This window comes from Cololabis saira, unplaced genomic scaffold (assembly GCF_033807715.1).
Source record: "Cololabis saira isolate AMF1-May2022 unplaced genomic scaffold, fColSai1.1 scf101, whole genome shotgun sequence".
NCBI classification, from domain to species: Eukaryota; Metazoa; Chordata; class Actinopteri; order Beloniformes; family Belonidae; genus Cololabis; species Cololabis saira.
The window spans coordinates 95,001-108,000 of NW_026906265.1; the positions used below are offsets into that span (position 1 = coordinate 95,001).

Genomic DNA, 13,000 nt, shown 5'->3' on the forward strand with positions numbered 1-13,000 from the left:
GATCAGACGAGATCAGGCGCATCCAGGCTGGTATGGCCGTAAGCAGAAGCTGCAGCTTGAAATACCTCTTATATGGAGTTGAAGATAAGTCATAGAATATAAGTCATTGATTTGTTGGTTTTATTTGTTGGAGTTAAAGTGCCTTAACCATGTGCAAAACACTTTAGGACGTGAGCTGTCGCTGTTACCACGTTGAAATATGTGTGGGTAGATTAAGCGAGAGCGCTCTCTGCTGGTTGAAAAAGCTTACAGCACCTGGTATTCCCAGGCGGTCTCCCATCCAAGTACGAACCAGGCCCGACCCTGCTTAGCTTCCGAGATCAGACGAGATCGGGCGCATCCAGGCTGGTATGGCCGTAAGCTGAAGCTACAGCTTGAAATACTTCTTATATGGAGTTGAAGATAAGTCATATAATACAAGTCATTGATTTGTTGGTGATAATAATTTAGAAGCGCTTATTTGTTGGAGTTAAAGTGCCTTAACCATGTGCAAAACACTTTAGGACGTGAGCTGTCGCTGTTACCACGTTGAAATATGTGTGGGTAGATTAAGCGAGAGCGTTCTCTGCTGGTTGAAAAAGCTTACAGCACCTGGTATTCCCAGGCGGTCTCCCATCCAAGTACTAACCAGGCCCCACCCTGCTTAGCTTCCGAGATCAGACGAGATCGGGCGCATCCAGGCTGGTATGGCCGTAAGCAGAAGCTGCAGCTTGAAATACCTCTGATATGGAGTTGAAGATAAGTCATAGAATATAAGTCATTGATTTGTTGGTTTTATTTGTTGGAGTTAAAGTGCCTTAACCATGTGCAAAACACTTTAGGACGTGAGCTGTCGCTCTTACCACGTTGAAATATGTGTGGGTAGATTAAGCGAGAGCGCTCTCTGCTGGTTGAAAAAGCTTACAGCACCTGGTATTCCCAGGCGGTCTCCCATCCAAGTACTAACCAGGCCCGACCCTGCTTAGCTTCCGAGATCAGACGAGATCGGGCACATCCAGGCTGGTATGGCCGTAAGCTGAAGCTGCAGCTTGAAATACTTCTTATATGGAGTTGAAGATAAGTATATAATACAAGTCATTTATTTGTTGGTGATAATAATTTAGAAGCGCTTATTTGTTGGAGTTAAAGTGCCTTAACCATGTGCAAAACACTTTAGGACGTGAGCTGTCGCTGTTACCACGTTGAAATATGTGTGGGTAGATTAAGCGAGAGCGCTCTCTGCTGGTTGAAAAAGCTTACAGCACCTGGTATTCCCAGGCGGTCTCCCATCCAAGTACTAACCAGGCCCGACCCTGCTTAGCTTCCGAGATCAGACGAGATCGGGCGCATCCAGGCTGGTATGGCCGTAAGCTGAAGCTGAAGCTGCAGCTTGAAATACCTCTTATATGGAGTTGAAGATAAGTCATATAATATAAGTCATTGATTTGTTGGTGATAATAATTTAGAAGCACTTATTTGTTGGAGTTAAAGTACCTTAACCATGTGCAAAACACTTTAGGACGTGAGTTGTCGCTGTTACCACGTTGAAATATGTGTGGGTAGATTAAGCGAGAGCGCTCTCTGCTGGTTGAAAAAGCTTACAGCACCTGGTATTCCCAGGCGGTCTCCCATCCAAGTACTAACAAGGCCCGACCCTGCTTAGCTTCCGAGATCAGACGAGATTGGGCGCATCCAGGCTGGTATGGCCGTAAGCAGAAGCTGCAGCTTGAAATACCTCTTATATTCAATTCAATTCAATTTTATTTATATAGCGTCTAATACAACAGATGTTGTCTCTAGACGCTTTCCAGAGATCCAGAACATGAACATAAACATAAACATAAACATAAACATAAACATAAACATAAACATAAACATAAACCCCCGAGCAATTATTATATAAACAATGGCAGGTAAAAACTCCCTTAGTGGGAGAAAAGCCTTAAGCCAAACAGTGGCAAGGAAAAACTCCCCTTTAGGAGGGAAGAAACCTTGAGCAGGACCAGGCTCATAAGGGGGGACCCTCCTGCCGAAGGCCAGACTGGGGGAGTCAGGGACGTCGACAGCACACAGCAGGCAGGTGGAAGCAGCAGCGGGATGACCAGAGGTGGGGGGGGGGGGGGGGGGGCGTCAGCAGCACACAACAGTCATGTGGAAGCAGCAGCGGGATGACCAGAGGGGGGGGGGGGCGTCAGCAGCACACAACAGTCATGTGGAAGCAGCAGCGGGATGACCAGAGGGGGGGGGGGGTGCAGGCAGGCGGAAGCAGCAACAGCAGACATCCACGTAGGCAGGTGGAAGAAGCAATGGGATGACCAGAGGGGGGGAGGGCCGGGAACACAGGCCAGAACGCAGCTCCTGAGGCTCCGGCCTGCAAACATACACAAAAGAGAAAAAAAAGGGGGGCCGGCACAAGAAACTACAGGAACAATGGACAAAAATGATAGCTATGAGATATTTATAATAAATAAAAATGGTAATGGAGAAGAGAGGCAGGGAAAAGGAGAGGAGAAGAAGGGTGAGAGGCACCGCCCAGCGGATCATGTCGGTGCCCCCCTGCAGCATAAGCCTATAGCAGCATATCTACCGCGAAGCTATATTTGAGACTAACTATTATAGTTTTGTTCTATAGCTGCGACAATGACTACTGACTCTAACACACTAAAGTTTACACTACCTAGAGATTTACCAACACCAGCTAGAGGTTTACTTAACACTAACTATAAGCTTTACTAAACAGAAAGGTTTTAAGTTTAGTTTTAAAGGTGGAGGTGGTGTCAGCCTCCTTAACCCAGATTGGATGTTGGTTCCAAAGTAATGGTGCCTGATAGCAGAACGCCCGCCCTCCAAATCTACATTTAGATACTCTAGGAACTACGAGTAAACCTGCACCCTGGGAGCGGAGAGCTCGGCCAGGAACATAAGGCACTATCAAATCTTGTAAATACTGCGGAGCTAAGCCGTTTTGGGCTTTATATGCAAGTAATAAAATTTTAAATTGAATTCTGAATTTTACAGGTAGCCAATGGAGCGACGCTAACACTGGAGAGACGTGGTCTCTCCTGCTAATTCCTGTCAGTACTCGTGCTGCTGCATTTTGGATCAGCTGGAGCCTATTCAGCAAATTACTTGGACATCCTGCTAACAACACATTACAGTAATCCAGTCTAGAAGATACAAACGCATGAACTAGTTTCTCTGCATCCCTCTGCGAGAGGATTTTCCTAATTTTTGCAATATTACGGAGATGGAAAAACGCTATTTTACAAACCTGATTAACATATGGTTTAAACGACAAATCCTGATCGAAAACAACACCAAGGTTTCTCACAGTTGCACTGGAAGCCATCGCAACACCATCTAATCCCTTCCTAAAATGCTCTGGACCAAGAATGATAACCTCTGTTTTATCTGAATTTAGAAGCAAGAAATTTCTGGACATCCAGTCCTTGATGTCCCTAAGACATGCCTGAAGTTTAACTAACGGTTCTGTTTCATCCGGCTTCATAGACAAGTAGAGCTGCGTATCATCAGCATAACAATGAAAGTGTATGCCGTGATTCTGGATTATACTTCCCAACGGCTGCATGTATAAACTGAACAAGACTGGCCCTAGCACTGAACCCTGCGGAACACCATAACAGACCCTCGACTGTTCTGAAGAAACCTCATGTACATGAACAAACTGGAACCTGTCAGATAGATATGATTTAAACCAACGTAGAGCTGTCCCTTTAATCCCAACAACATGCTCTAACCTGTGCAGTAAAATGCCATGATCAACAGTGTCAAAAGCAGCACTGAGGTCCAGTAAAACCAATATGGACACTAATCCCTTATCTGAGGCCATAAGAAGGTCATTCGTAACTCGAACCAGTGCTGTCTCTGTGCTATGATGCATTCTGAACCCTGACTGAAAGACTTCAAACAGATCATTTCTATACAAATAGTCACATAACTGGCTTGAAACTGCCTTTTCCAGAATTTTAGATACAAATGGAAGGTTAGAAATTGGCCTATAATTAGCTAAGGTGTCTGGGTCAAGGGAAGGTTTTTTAAGTAAAGGTTTAATTACTGCCACTTTGAAAACCTGTGGTACATATCCTAAGCTTAGGGATAGGTTGATTTGGTCCAGTATTGTCACACCAATAAGAGAAAAAACATTTTTGAATAGTCGAGTCGGGATGGGGTCTAACATACATGTGGTAGACTTAGCTCTATTAACGAGTGAGGTCAGCTCAGGGAGGTCTATAGGATCAAAACAGTCTAGAGACAAGTCAGAGCCTAGGGAAGTCGCTAAAGCTGAAGAAACGCCCACAACCGGCTGGTTGATTTCTTCTCTAATTCTCGTGATTTTACTGTTAAAGAAGCTCATAAAGTCCTCACTACTGAGAGCTGCAGGAATACACGGCTCCACAGAGCTGTGACTCTTTGTCAGCCTGGCTACAGTGCTGAACAGAAAACGTGGGTTACTTTTGTTATCCTCTATCAACGTTGAATAATAAGCTGTTCTTGCTTTGCGAATGGCTTTTTTATATACTATTAGAATATCTTTCCATTCACGATAAGAGTCTACAGACCTACAAGAGTACCACTTCCTTTCCATTTTACGCACGCTTTGTTTCAACATGCGAATATCTGAATTGTACCAGGGAGTTAAGCTCCTGTGGCTAGAAACCCTCCTTTTCAAAGGAGCAACTTCATCTAAAGCTGAGTGCAACAGATCAGCAGTGTTACTAACAAGAAAATCAACATCAGAGGTAGAACCCAGGTCACTGGCCTCTATTGCTTCAGTAGAGGCTTCACTATTTTCCACTGTCGCAAGACGAGCAACGGTCTCCTTAAATTTAGCAATAGCTTCATCAGACAAACATCTGCTAAAATAATACCTCCTGCCCTGCACTTCAACATCAACAACATTCAATTCCAACGTTATTAAATAATGGTCGGATAAAAGGGAGTTAACAGGTGACACCAACAGACCATCAGTTTCAACACCGTAGGTGAGAACGAGATCGAGAGTATGACCAAAACAATGCGTCGGCCCGTCCACTTTTTGTGAGATACCCATTGATTCTAGAAGAGAATTGAAAGCTAATTTAAGATTATCGCTTTCAACATCCATATGAATATTAAAATCACCCACTATGATGAATTTATCTGTACTGATCAATAATCCAGAAAGGAAATCTGAAAATTCAGACAAAAACTCTAGATAAGCGCCAGCAGGGGGCCGATACACTACCACTAACACAACTGGCTTCTCTGATTTCCAGCTCGGAAATTTCAGACTAAGCGTGAGGCTTTCAAACGTATTATGATTGCACTTAGGTTCAATTTTTGTTTGGAGACTGGAGTTATAAATTGCTGCGACTCCTCCGCCCCGGCCCGTGTTTCTAGGAATGTGATGATTAAAGTAGCCGGGCGGAGTTGATTCATTCAAACTAACATACTCTTCATCCTGTAACCATGTTTCTGTTAAGCAGAAAACATCACTCCTGCTCTCTGTGATTATATCGTTTACTAACAGAGACTTGGAGCTTAATGATCGTATATTTAGTAGTCCGCATCTAATTTTTCGGTCTCTTATTGGTACCAAATGTGCATTGGTTTTAATTTTTACAAGATTATTTTGGTTAACGCCTCTATAACGCCGCACCTGGTGAACTAGTGGAGGGCGGGGAACTGCAACTACTTCTATTTTGCTAGGCACCTGGTTAGAGTTACCAGTTACATCATGTAATCTTATAGTTTTGTTGGATGGGAGACCGCCTGGGAATACCATATATGGAGTTGAAGATAAGTCATAGAATATAAGTCATTGATTTGTTGGTTTTATTTGTTGGAGTTAAAGTGCCTTAACCATGTGCAAAACACTTTAGGACGTGAGCTGTCGCTGTTACCACGTTGAAATATGTGTGGCTAGATTAAGCGAGACCGTTCTCTGCTGGTTGAAAAAGCTTACAGCACCTGGTATTCCCAGGCGGTCTCCCATCCAAGTACTAACCAGGCCCAACCCTGCTTAGCTTCCGAGATCAGACGAGATCGGGCGCATCCAGGCTGGTATGGCCGTAAGCAGAAGCTGCAGCTTGAAATACCTCTGATATGGAGTTGAAGATAAGTCATAGAATATAAGTCATTGATTTGTTGGTTTTATTTGTTGGAGTTAAAGTGCCTTAACCATGTGCAAAACACTTTAGGACGTGAGCTGTCGCTCTTACCACGTTGAAATATGTGTGGGTAGATTAAGCGAGAGCGCTCTCTGCTGGTTGAAAAAGCTTACAGCACCTGGTATTCCCAGGCGGTCTCCCATCCAAGTACTAACCAGGCCCGACCCTGCTTAGCTTCCGAGATCAGACAGTATCGGGCTCATCCAGGCTGGTATGGCCGTAAGCAGAAGCTGCAGCTTGAAATACCTCTTATATGGAGTTGAAGATAAGTCATAGAATATAAGTCATTGATTTGTTGGTTTTATTTGTTGGAGTTAAAGTGCCTTAACCATGTGCAAAACACTTTAGGACGTGAGCTGTCGCTGTTACCACATTGAAATATGTGTGGGCAGATTAAGCGAGAGCGCTCTCTGCTGGTTGAAAAAGCTTACAGCACCTGGTATTCCCAGGCGGTCTACCATCCAAGTACTAACCAGGCCCGACCCTGCTTAGCTTCAGAGATCAGACGAGATCGGGCGCATCCAGGCTGGTATGGCCGTAAGCAGAAGCTGCAGCTTGAAATACCTCTGATATGGAGTTGAAGATAAGTCATAGAATATAAGTCATTGATTTGTTGGTTTTATTTGTTGGAGTTAAAGTGCCTTAACCATGTGCAAAACACTTTAGGACGTGAGCTGTCGCTGTTACCACGTTGAAATATGTGTGGGTAGATTAAGCGAGAGCGTTCTCTGCTGGTTGAAAAAGCTTACAGCACCTGGTATTTCCAGGCGGTCTCCCATCCAAGTACTAACCAGGCCCAACCCTGCTTGGCTTCCGAGATCAGACGAGATCGGGCACATCCAGGCTGGTATGGCCGTAAGCAGAAGCTGCAGCTTGAAATACCTCTTATATGGAGTTGAAGATAAGTCATAGAATATAAGTCATTGATTTGTTGGTTTTATTTGTTGGAGTTAAAGTGCCTTAACCATGTGCAAAACACTTTAGGACGTGAGCTGTCGCTGTTACCACGTTGAAATATGTGTGGGTAGATTAAGCGAGAGCGTTCTCTGCTGGTTGAAAAAGCTTACAGCACCTGCTATTCCCAGGCGGTCTCCCATCCAAGTGCTAACCAGGCCCGACCCTGCTTAGCTTCCGAGATCAGACGAGATCGGGCGCATCCAGGCTGGTATGGCCGTAAGCAGAAGGTGCAGCTTGAAATACCTCTTATATGGAGTTGAAGATAAGTCATAGAATATAAGTCATTGATTTGTTGGTTTTATTTGTTGGAGTTAAAGTGCCTTAACCATGTGCAAAACACTTTAGGACGTGAGCTGTCGCTGTTACCACGTTGAAATATGTGTGGGTAGATTAAGCGAGAGCGTTCTCTGCTGGTTGAAAAAGCTTACAGCACCTGGTATTCCCAGGCGGTCTCCCATCCAAGTACTAACCAGGCCCGACCCTGCTTAGCTTCCGAGATCAGACGAGATCGGGCGCATCCAGGCTGGTATGGCCGTAAGCAGAAGCTGCAGCTTGAAATACCTCTGATATGGAGTTGAAGATAAGTCATAGAATATAAGTCATTGATTTGTTGGTTTTATTTGTTGGAGTTAAAGTGCCTTAACCATGTGCAAAACACTTTAGGACGTGAGCTGTCGCTGTTACCACGTTGAAATATGTGTGGGTAGATTAAGCGAGAGCGTACTCTGCTGGTTGAAAAAGCTTACAGCACCTGGTATTCCCAGGTGGCCTCCCATCCAAGTACTAACCAGGCCCGACCCTGCTTAGCTTCCGAGATCAGACGAGATCGGGCGCATCCAGGCTGGTATGGCCGTAAGCTGAAGCTGCAGATTGAAATACCTCTTATATGGAGTTGAAGATAAGTCATATAATATAAGTCATTGATTTGTTGGTGATAATAATTTAGAAGCGCTTATTTGTTGGAGTTAAAGTGCCTTAACCATGTGCAAAACACTTTAGGACGTGAGCTGTCGCCCTTACCACGTTGAAATATGTGTTGGTAGATTAAGCGAGACCGCTCTCTGCTGGTTGAAAAAGCTTACAGCACCTGGTATTCCCAGGCGGTCTCCCATCCAAGTACTAACCAGGCCCGACCCTGCTTAGCTTCCAAGATCAGACGAGATCGGGCGCATCCAGGCTGGTATAGCCGTAAGCTGAAGCTGCAGCTTGAAATACCTCTTATATGGAGTTGAAGATAAGTCATACAAAAAAGTCATTGATTTGTTGGTGATAATAATTTAGAAGCGCATATTTGTTGGAGTTAAAGTGCCTTAACCATGTGCAAAACACTTTAGGACGTGAGCTGTCGCTGTTACCACGTTGAAATATGTGTGGGTAGATTAAGCGAGAGCGCTCTCTGCTGGTTGAAAAAGCTTACAGCACCTGGTATTCCCAGGCGGTCTCCCATCCAAGTACTAACCAGGCCCGACCCTGCTTAGCTACCGAGATCAGACGAGATCGGGCGCATCCAGGCTGGTATGGCCGTAAGCAGAAGCTGCAGCTTGAAATACCTCTTATATGGAGTTGAAGATAAGTCATAGAATATAAGTCATTGATTTGTTGGTTTTATTTGTTGGAGTTAAAGTGCCTTAACCATGTGCAAAACACTTCAGGACGTGAGCTGTCACTGTTACCACGTTGAAATATGTGTGGGTAGATTAAGCGAGAGCGCTCTCCGCTGGTTGAAAATGCTTACAGCACCTGGTATTCCCAGGCGGTCTCCCATCCAAGTACTAACCAGGCCCGACCCTGCTTAGCTTCCGAGATCAGACGAGATCGGGCGCATCCAGGCTGGTATGGCCGTAAGCAGAAGCTGCTGCTTGAAATACCTCTTATATGGAGTTGAAGATAAGTCATATAATATAAGTCATTGATTTGTTGGTGATAATAATTTAGAAGCGCTTATTTGTTGGAGTTAAAGTGCCTTAACCATGTGCAAAACACTTTAGGACGTGAGCTGTCGCCCTTACCACGTTGAAATATGTGTTGGTAGATTAAGCGAGACCGCTCTCTGCTGGTTGAAAAAGCTTACAGCACCTGGTATTCCCAGGCGGTCTCCCATCCAAGTACTAACCAGGCCCGACCCTGCTTAGCTTCCAAGATCAGACGAGATCGGGCGCATCCAGGCTGGTATGGCCGTAAGCTGAAGCTGCAGCTTGAAATACCTCTTATATGGAGTTGAAGATAAGTCATACAAAAAAGTCATTGATTTGTTGGTGATAATAATTTAGAAGCGCATATTTGTTGGAGTTAAAGTGCCTTAACCATGTGCAAAACACTTTAGGACGTGAGCTGTCGCTGTTACCACGTTGAAATATGTGTGGGTAGATTAAGCGAGAGCGCTCTCTGCTGGTTGAAAAAGCTTACAGCACCTGGTATTCCCAGGCGGTCTCCCATCCAAGTACTAACCAGGCCCGACCCTGCTTAGCTACCGAGATCAGACGAGATCGGGCGCATCCAGGCTGGTATGGCCGTAAGCAGAAGCTGCAGCTTGAAATACCTCTTATATGGAGTTGAAGATAAGTCATAGAATATAAGTCATTGATTTGTTGGTTTTATTTGTTGGAGTTAAAGTGCCTTAACCATGTGCAAAACACTTCAGGACGTGAGCTGTCACTGTTACCACGTTGAAATATGTGTGGGTAGATTAAGCGAGAGCGCTCTCTGCTGGTTGAAAATGCTTACAGCACCTGGTATTCCCAGGCGGTCTCCCATCCAAGTACTAACCAGGCCCGACCCTGCTTAGCTTCCGAGATCAGACGAGATCGGGCGCATCCAGGCTGGTATGGCCGTAAGCAGAAGCTGCTGCTTGAAATACCTCTTATATGGAGTTGAAGATAAGTCATATAATATAAGTCATTGATTTGTTGGTGATAATAATTTAGAAGCGCTTATTTGTTGGAGTTAAAGTGCCTTAACCATGTGAAAAACACTTTTGGACGTGAGCTGTCGCTGTTACCACGTTGAAATATGTGTGGGTAGATTAAGCGAGAGCGCTCTCTGCTGGTTGAAAATGCTTACAGCACCTGGTATTCCCAGGCGGTCTCCCATCCAAGTACTAACCAGGCCCGACCCTGCTTAGCTTCCGAGATCAGACGAGATCGGGCTCATCCAGGCTGGTATGGCCGTAAGCAGAAGCTGCAGCTTGAAATACCTCTGATATGGAGTTGAAGATAAGTCATAGAATATAAGTCATTGATTTGTTGGTTTTATTTGTTGGAGTTAAAGTGCCTTAACCATGTGCAAAACACTTTAGGACGTGAGCTGTCGCTGTTACCACGTTGAAATATGTGTGGGTAGATTAAGCGAGAGCGTTCTCTGCTGGTTGAAAAAGCTTACAGCACCTGGTATTCCCAGGTGGCCTCCCATCCAAGTACTAACCAGGCCCGACCCTGCTTAGCTTCCGAGATCAGACGAGATCGGGCGCATCCAGGCTGGTATGGCCGTAAGCTGAAGCTGCAGATTGAAATACCTCTTATATGGAGTTGAAGATAAGTCATATAATATAAGTCATTGATTTGTTGGTGATAATAATTTAGAAGCGCTTATTTGTTGGAGTTAAAGTGCCTTAACCATGTGCAAAACACTTTAGGACGTGAGCTGTCGCCCTTACCACGTTGAAATATGTGTTGGTAGATTAAGCGAGACCGCTCTCTGCTGGTTGAAAAAGCTTGCAGCACCTGGTATTCCCATGCGGTCTCCCATCCAAGTACTAACCAGGCCCGACCCTGCTTAGCTTCCAAGATCAGACGAGATCGGGCGCATCCAGGCTGGTATGGCCGTAAGCTGAAGCTGCAGCTTGAAATACCTCTTATATGGAGTTGAAGATAAGTCATACAAAAAAGTCATTGATTTGTTGGTGATAATAATTTAGAAGCGAATATTTGTTGGAGTTAAAGTGCCTTAACCATGTGCAAAACACTTTAGGACGTGAGCTGTCGCTGTTACCACGTTGAAATATGTGTGGGTAGATTAAGCGAGAGCGCTCTCTGCTGGTTGAAAAAGCTTACAGCACCTGGTATTCCCAGGCGGTCTCCCATCCAAGTACTAACCAGGCCCGACCCTGCTTAGCTACCGAGATCAGACGAGATCGGGCGCATCCAGGCTGGTATGGCCGTAAGCAGAAGCTGCAGCTTGAAATACCTCTTATATGGAGTTGAAGATAAGTCATAGAATATAAGTCATTGATTTGTTGGTTTTATTTGTTGGAGTTAAAGTGCCTTAACCATGTGCAAAACACTTCAGGACGTGAGCTGTCACTGTTACCACGTTGAAATATGTGTGGGTAGATTAAGCGAGAGCGCTCTCTGCTGGTTGAAAATGCTTACAGCACCTGGTATTCCCAGGCGGTCTCCTATCCAAGTACTAACCAGGCCCGACCCTGCTTAGCTTCCGAGATCAGACGAGATCGGGCGCATCCAGGCTGGTATGGCTGTAAGCAGAAGCTGCTGCTTGAAATACCTCTTATATGGAGTTGAAGATAAGTCATATAATATAAGTCATTGATTTGTTGGTGATAATAATTTAGAAGCGCTTATTTGTTGGAGTTAAAGTGCCTTAACCATGTGAAAAACACTTTTGGACGTGAGCTGTCGCTGTTACCACGTTGAAATATGTGTGGGTAGATTAAGCGAGAGCGCTCTCTGCTGGTTGAAAATGCTTACAGCACCTGGTATTCCCAGGCGGTCTCCCATCCAAGTACTAACCAGGCCCGACCCTGCTTAGCTTCCGAGATCAGACGAGATCGGGCTCATCCAGGCTGGTATGGCCGTAAGCAGAAGCTGCAGCTTGAAATACCTCTTATATGGAGTTGAAGATAAGTCATAGAATATAAGTCATTGATTTGTTGGTTTTATTTGTTGGAGTTAAAGTGCCTTAACCATGTGCAAAACACTTTAGGACGTGAGCTGTCGCTGTTACCACATTGAAATATGTGTGGGCAGATTAAGCGAGAGCGCTCTCTGCTGGTTGAAAAAGCTTACAGCACCTGGTATTCCCAGGCGGTCTACCATCCAAGTACTAACCAGGCCCGACCCTGCTTAGCTTCAGAGATCAGACGAGATCGGGCGCATCCAGGCTGGTATGGCCGTAAGCAGAAGCTGCAGCTTGAAATACCTCTGATATGGAGTTGAAGATAAGTCATAGAATATAAGTCATTGATTTGTTGGTTTTATTTGTTGGAGTTAAAGTGCCTTAACCATGTGCAAAACACTTTAGGACGTGAGCTGTCGCTGTTACCACGTTGAAATATGTGTGGGTAGATTAAGCGAGAGCGTTCTCTGCTGGTTGAAAAAGCTTACAGCACCTGGTATTCCCAGGCGGTCTCCCATCCAAGTACTAACCAGGCCCGACCCTGCTTAGCTTCCAAGATCAGACGAGATCGGGCGCATCCAGGCTGGTATGGCCGTAAGCAGAAGCTGCAGCTTGAAATACCTCTGATATGGAGTTGAAGATAAGTCATAGAATATAAGTCATTGATTTGTTGGTTTTATTTGTTGGAGTTAAAGTGCCTTAACCATGTGCAAAACACTTTAGGACGTGAGCTGTCGCTGTTACCACGTTGAAATATGTGTGGGTAGATTAAGCGAGAGCGTACTCTGCTGGTTGAAAAAGCTTACAGCACCTGGTATTCCCAGGTGGCCTCCCATCCAAGTACTAACCAGGCCTGACCCTGCTTAGCTTCCGAGATCAGACGAGATCGGGCGCATCCAGGCTGGTATGGCCGTAAGCTGAAGCTGCAGATTGAAATACCTCTTATATGGAGTTGAAGATAAGTCATATAATATAAGTCATTGATTTGTTGGTTTTATTTGTTGGAGTTAAAGTGCCTTAACCATGTGCAAAACACTTTAGGA

At 44.9% G+C, this 13,000-nt stretch overlaps 28 non-coding genes across 28 annotated transcripts in view; all 28 read right to left on the bottom strand.

The window, feature by feature from the left end:
* LOC133438215 (5S ribosomal RNA) overlaps positions 1-44 on the bottom strand; it is a 119-nt gene extending 75 nt beyond the window's left edge. Inside the window, exon 1 of the ribosomal RNA XR_009781393.1 lies at positions 1-44. This exon is cut by the window's left edge and continues 75 nt beyond it. This is a non-coding gene — a ribosomal RNA (5S ribosomal RNA).
* A 199-nt stretch (positions 45-243) lies between these two features.
* LOC133438070 (5S ribosomal RNA) lies at positions 244-362 on the bottom strand. The gene has a single exon (XR_009781256.1). It is a non-coding gene; the product is annotated as a 5S ribosomal RNA (ribosomal RNA).
* Positions 363-579: 217 nt separating this feature from the next.
* LOC133438263 (5S ribosomal RNA) lies at positions 580-698 on the bottom strand. Its single transcript, XR_009781437.1, has one exon. It is a non-coding gene; the product is annotated as a 5S ribosomal RNA (ribosomal RNA).
* Positions 699-897: 199 nt separating this feature from the next.
* LOC133438275 (5S ribosomal RNA) lies at positions 898-1,016 on the bottom strand. Its single transcript, XR_009781449.1, has one exon. It is a non-coding gene; the product is annotated as a 5S ribosomal RNA (ribosomal RNA).
* A 216-nt stretch (positions 1,017-1,232) lies between these two features.
* On the bottom strand, positions 1,233-1,351 carry LOC133438250 (5S ribosomal RNA). The gene has a single exon (XR_009781425.1). It is a non-coding gene; the product is annotated as a 5S ribosomal RNA (ribosomal RNA).
* A 223-nt stretch (positions 1,352-1,574) lies between these two features.
* LOC133438197 (5S ribosomal RNA) lies at positions 1,575-1,693 on the bottom strand. Its single transcript, XR_009781376.1, has one exon. It is a non-coding gene; the product is annotated as a 5S ribosomal RNA (ribosomal RNA).
* Positions 1,694-5,937: 4,244 nt separating this feature from the next.
* Positions 5,938-6,056, bottom strand: LOC133438276 (5S ribosomal RNA). Its single transcript, XR_009781450.1, has one exon. It is a non-coding gene; the product is annotated as a 5S ribosomal RNA (ribosomal RNA).
* Positions 6,057-6,255: 199 nt separating this feature from the next.
* Positions 6,256-6,374, bottom strand: LOC133438220 (5S ribosomal RNA). Its single transcript, XR_009781397.1, has one exon. It is a non-coding gene; the product is annotated as a 5S ribosomal RNA (ribosomal RNA).
* A 199-nt stretch (positions 6,375-6,573) lies between these two features.
* On the bottom strand, positions 6,574-6,692 carry LOC133438148 (5S ribosomal RNA). Its single transcript, XR_009781329.1, has one exon. It is a non-coding gene; the product is annotated as a 5S ribosomal RNA (ribosomal RNA).
* Positions 6,693-6,891: 199 nt separating this feature from the next.
* LOC133438145 (5S ribosomal RNA) lies at positions 6,892-7,010 on the bottom strand. Its single transcript, XR_009781326.1, has one exon. It is a non-coding gene; the product is annotated as a 5S ribosomal RNA (ribosomal RNA).
* A 199-nt stretch (positions 7,011-7,209) lies between these two features.
* On the bottom strand, positions 7,210-7,328 carry LOC133438176 (5S ribosomal RNA). The gene has a single exon (XR_009781356.1). It is a non-coding gene; the product is annotated as a 5S ribosomal RNA (ribosomal RNA).
* A 199-nt stretch (positions 7,329-7,527) lies between these two features.
* Positions 7,528-7,646, bottom strand: LOC133438251 (5S ribosomal RNA). Its single transcript, XR_009781426.1, has one exon. It is a non-coding gene; the product is annotated as a 5S ribosomal RNA (ribosomal RNA).
* A 199-nt stretch (positions 7,647-7,845) lies between these two features.
* Positions 7,846-7,964, bottom strand: LOC133438049 (5S ribosomal RNA). Its single transcript, XR_009781235.1, has one exon. It is a non-coding gene; the product is annotated as a 5S ribosomal RNA (ribosomal RNA).
* A 217-nt stretch (positions 7,965-8,181) lies between these two features.
* Positions 8,182-8,300, bottom strand: LOC133438097 (5S ribosomal RNA). Its single transcript, XR_009781281.1, has one exon. It is a non-coding gene; the product is annotated as a 5S ribosomal RNA (ribosomal RNA).
* Positions 8,301-8,516: 216 nt separating this feature from the next.
* LOC133438268 (5S ribosomal RNA) lies at positions 8,517-8,635 on the bottom strand. Its single transcript, XR_009781442.1, has one exon. It is a non-coding gene; the product is annotated as a 5S ribosomal RNA (ribosomal RNA).
* Positions 8,636-8,834: 199 nt separating this feature from the next.
* Positions 8,835-8,953, bottom strand: LOC133438259 (5S ribosomal RNA). Its single transcript, XR_009781433.1, has one exon. It is a non-coding gene; the product is annotated as a 5S ribosomal RNA (ribosomal RNA).
* A 217-nt stretch (positions 8,954-9,170) lies between these two features.
* On the bottom strand, positions 9,171-9,289 carry LOC133438072 (5S ribosomal RNA). Its single transcript, XR_009781258.1, has one exon. It is a non-coding gene; the product is annotated as a 5S ribosomal RNA (ribosomal RNA).
* A 216-nt stretch (positions 9,290-9,505) lies between these two features.
* Positions 9,506-9,624, bottom strand: LOC133438269 (5S ribosomal RNA). Its single transcript, XR_009781443.1, has one exon. It is a non-coding gene; the product is annotated as a 5S ribosomal RNA (ribosomal RNA).
* A 199-nt stretch (positions 9,625-9,823) lies between these two features.
* LOC133438260 (5S ribosomal RNA) lies at positions 9,824-9,942 on the bottom strand. The gene has a single exon (XR_009781434.1). It is a non-coding gene; the product is annotated as a 5S ribosomal RNA (ribosomal RNA).
* Positions 9,943-10,159: 217 nt separating this feature from the next.
* Positions 10,160-10,278, bottom strand: LOC133438094 (5S ribosomal RNA). Its single transcript, XR_009781278.1, has one exon. It is a non-coding gene; the product is annotated as a 5S ribosomal RNA (ribosomal RNA).
* A 199-nt stretch (positions 10,279-10,477) lies between these two features.
* Positions 10,478-10,596, bottom strand: LOC133438050 (5S ribosomal RNA). The gene has a single exon (XR_009781236.1). It is a non-coding gene; the product is annotated as a 5S ribosomal RNA (ribosomal RNA).
* Positions 10,597-10,813: 217 nt separating this feature from the next.
* LOC133438154 (5S ribosomal RNA) lies at positions 10,814-10,932 on the bottom strand. Its single transcript, XR_009781335.1, has one exon. It is a non-coding gene; the product is annotated as a 5S ribosomal RNA (ribosomal RNA).
* A 216-nt stretch (positions 10,933-11,148) lies between these two features.
* Positions 11,149-11,267, bottom strand: LOC133438270 (5S ribosomal RNA). Its single transcript, XR_009781444.1, has one exon. It is a non-coding gene; the product is annotated as a 5S ribosomal RNA (ribosomal RNA).
* Positions 11,268-11,466: 199 nt separating this feature from the next.
* LOC133438096 (5S ribosomal RNA) lies at positions 11,467-11,585 on the bottom strand. The gene has a single exon (XR_009781280.1). It is a non-coding gene; the product is annotated as a 5S ribosomal RNA (ribosomal RNA).
* Positions 11,586-11,802: 217 nt separating this feature from the next.
* On the bottom strand, positions 11,803-11,921 carry LOC133438095 (5S ribosomal RNA). The gene has a single exon (XR_009781279.1). It is a non-coding gene; the product is annotated as a 5S ribosomal RNA (ribosomal RNA).
* Positions 11,922-12,120: 199 nt separating this feature from the next.
* Positions 12,121-12,239, bottom strand: LOC133438149 (5S ribosomal RNA). The gene has a single exon (XR_009781330.1). It is a non-coding gene; the product is annotated as a 5S ribosomal RNA (ribosomal RNA).
* Positions 12,240-12,438: 199 nt separating this feature from the next.
* LOC133438074 (5S ribosomal RNA) lies at positions 12,439-12,557 on the bottom strand. Its single transcript, XR_009781259.1, has one exon. It is a non-coding gene; the product is annotated as a 5S ribosomal RNA (ribosomal RNA).
* Positions 12,558-12,756: 199 nt separating this feature from the next.
* Positions 12,757-12,875, bottom strand: LOC133438127 (5S ribosomal RNA). Its single transcript, XR_009781309.1, has one exon. It is a non-coding gene; the product is annotated as a 5S ribosomal RNA (ribosomal RNA).
* Between the last annotated feature and the right edge of the window lie 125 nt (positions 12,876-13,000).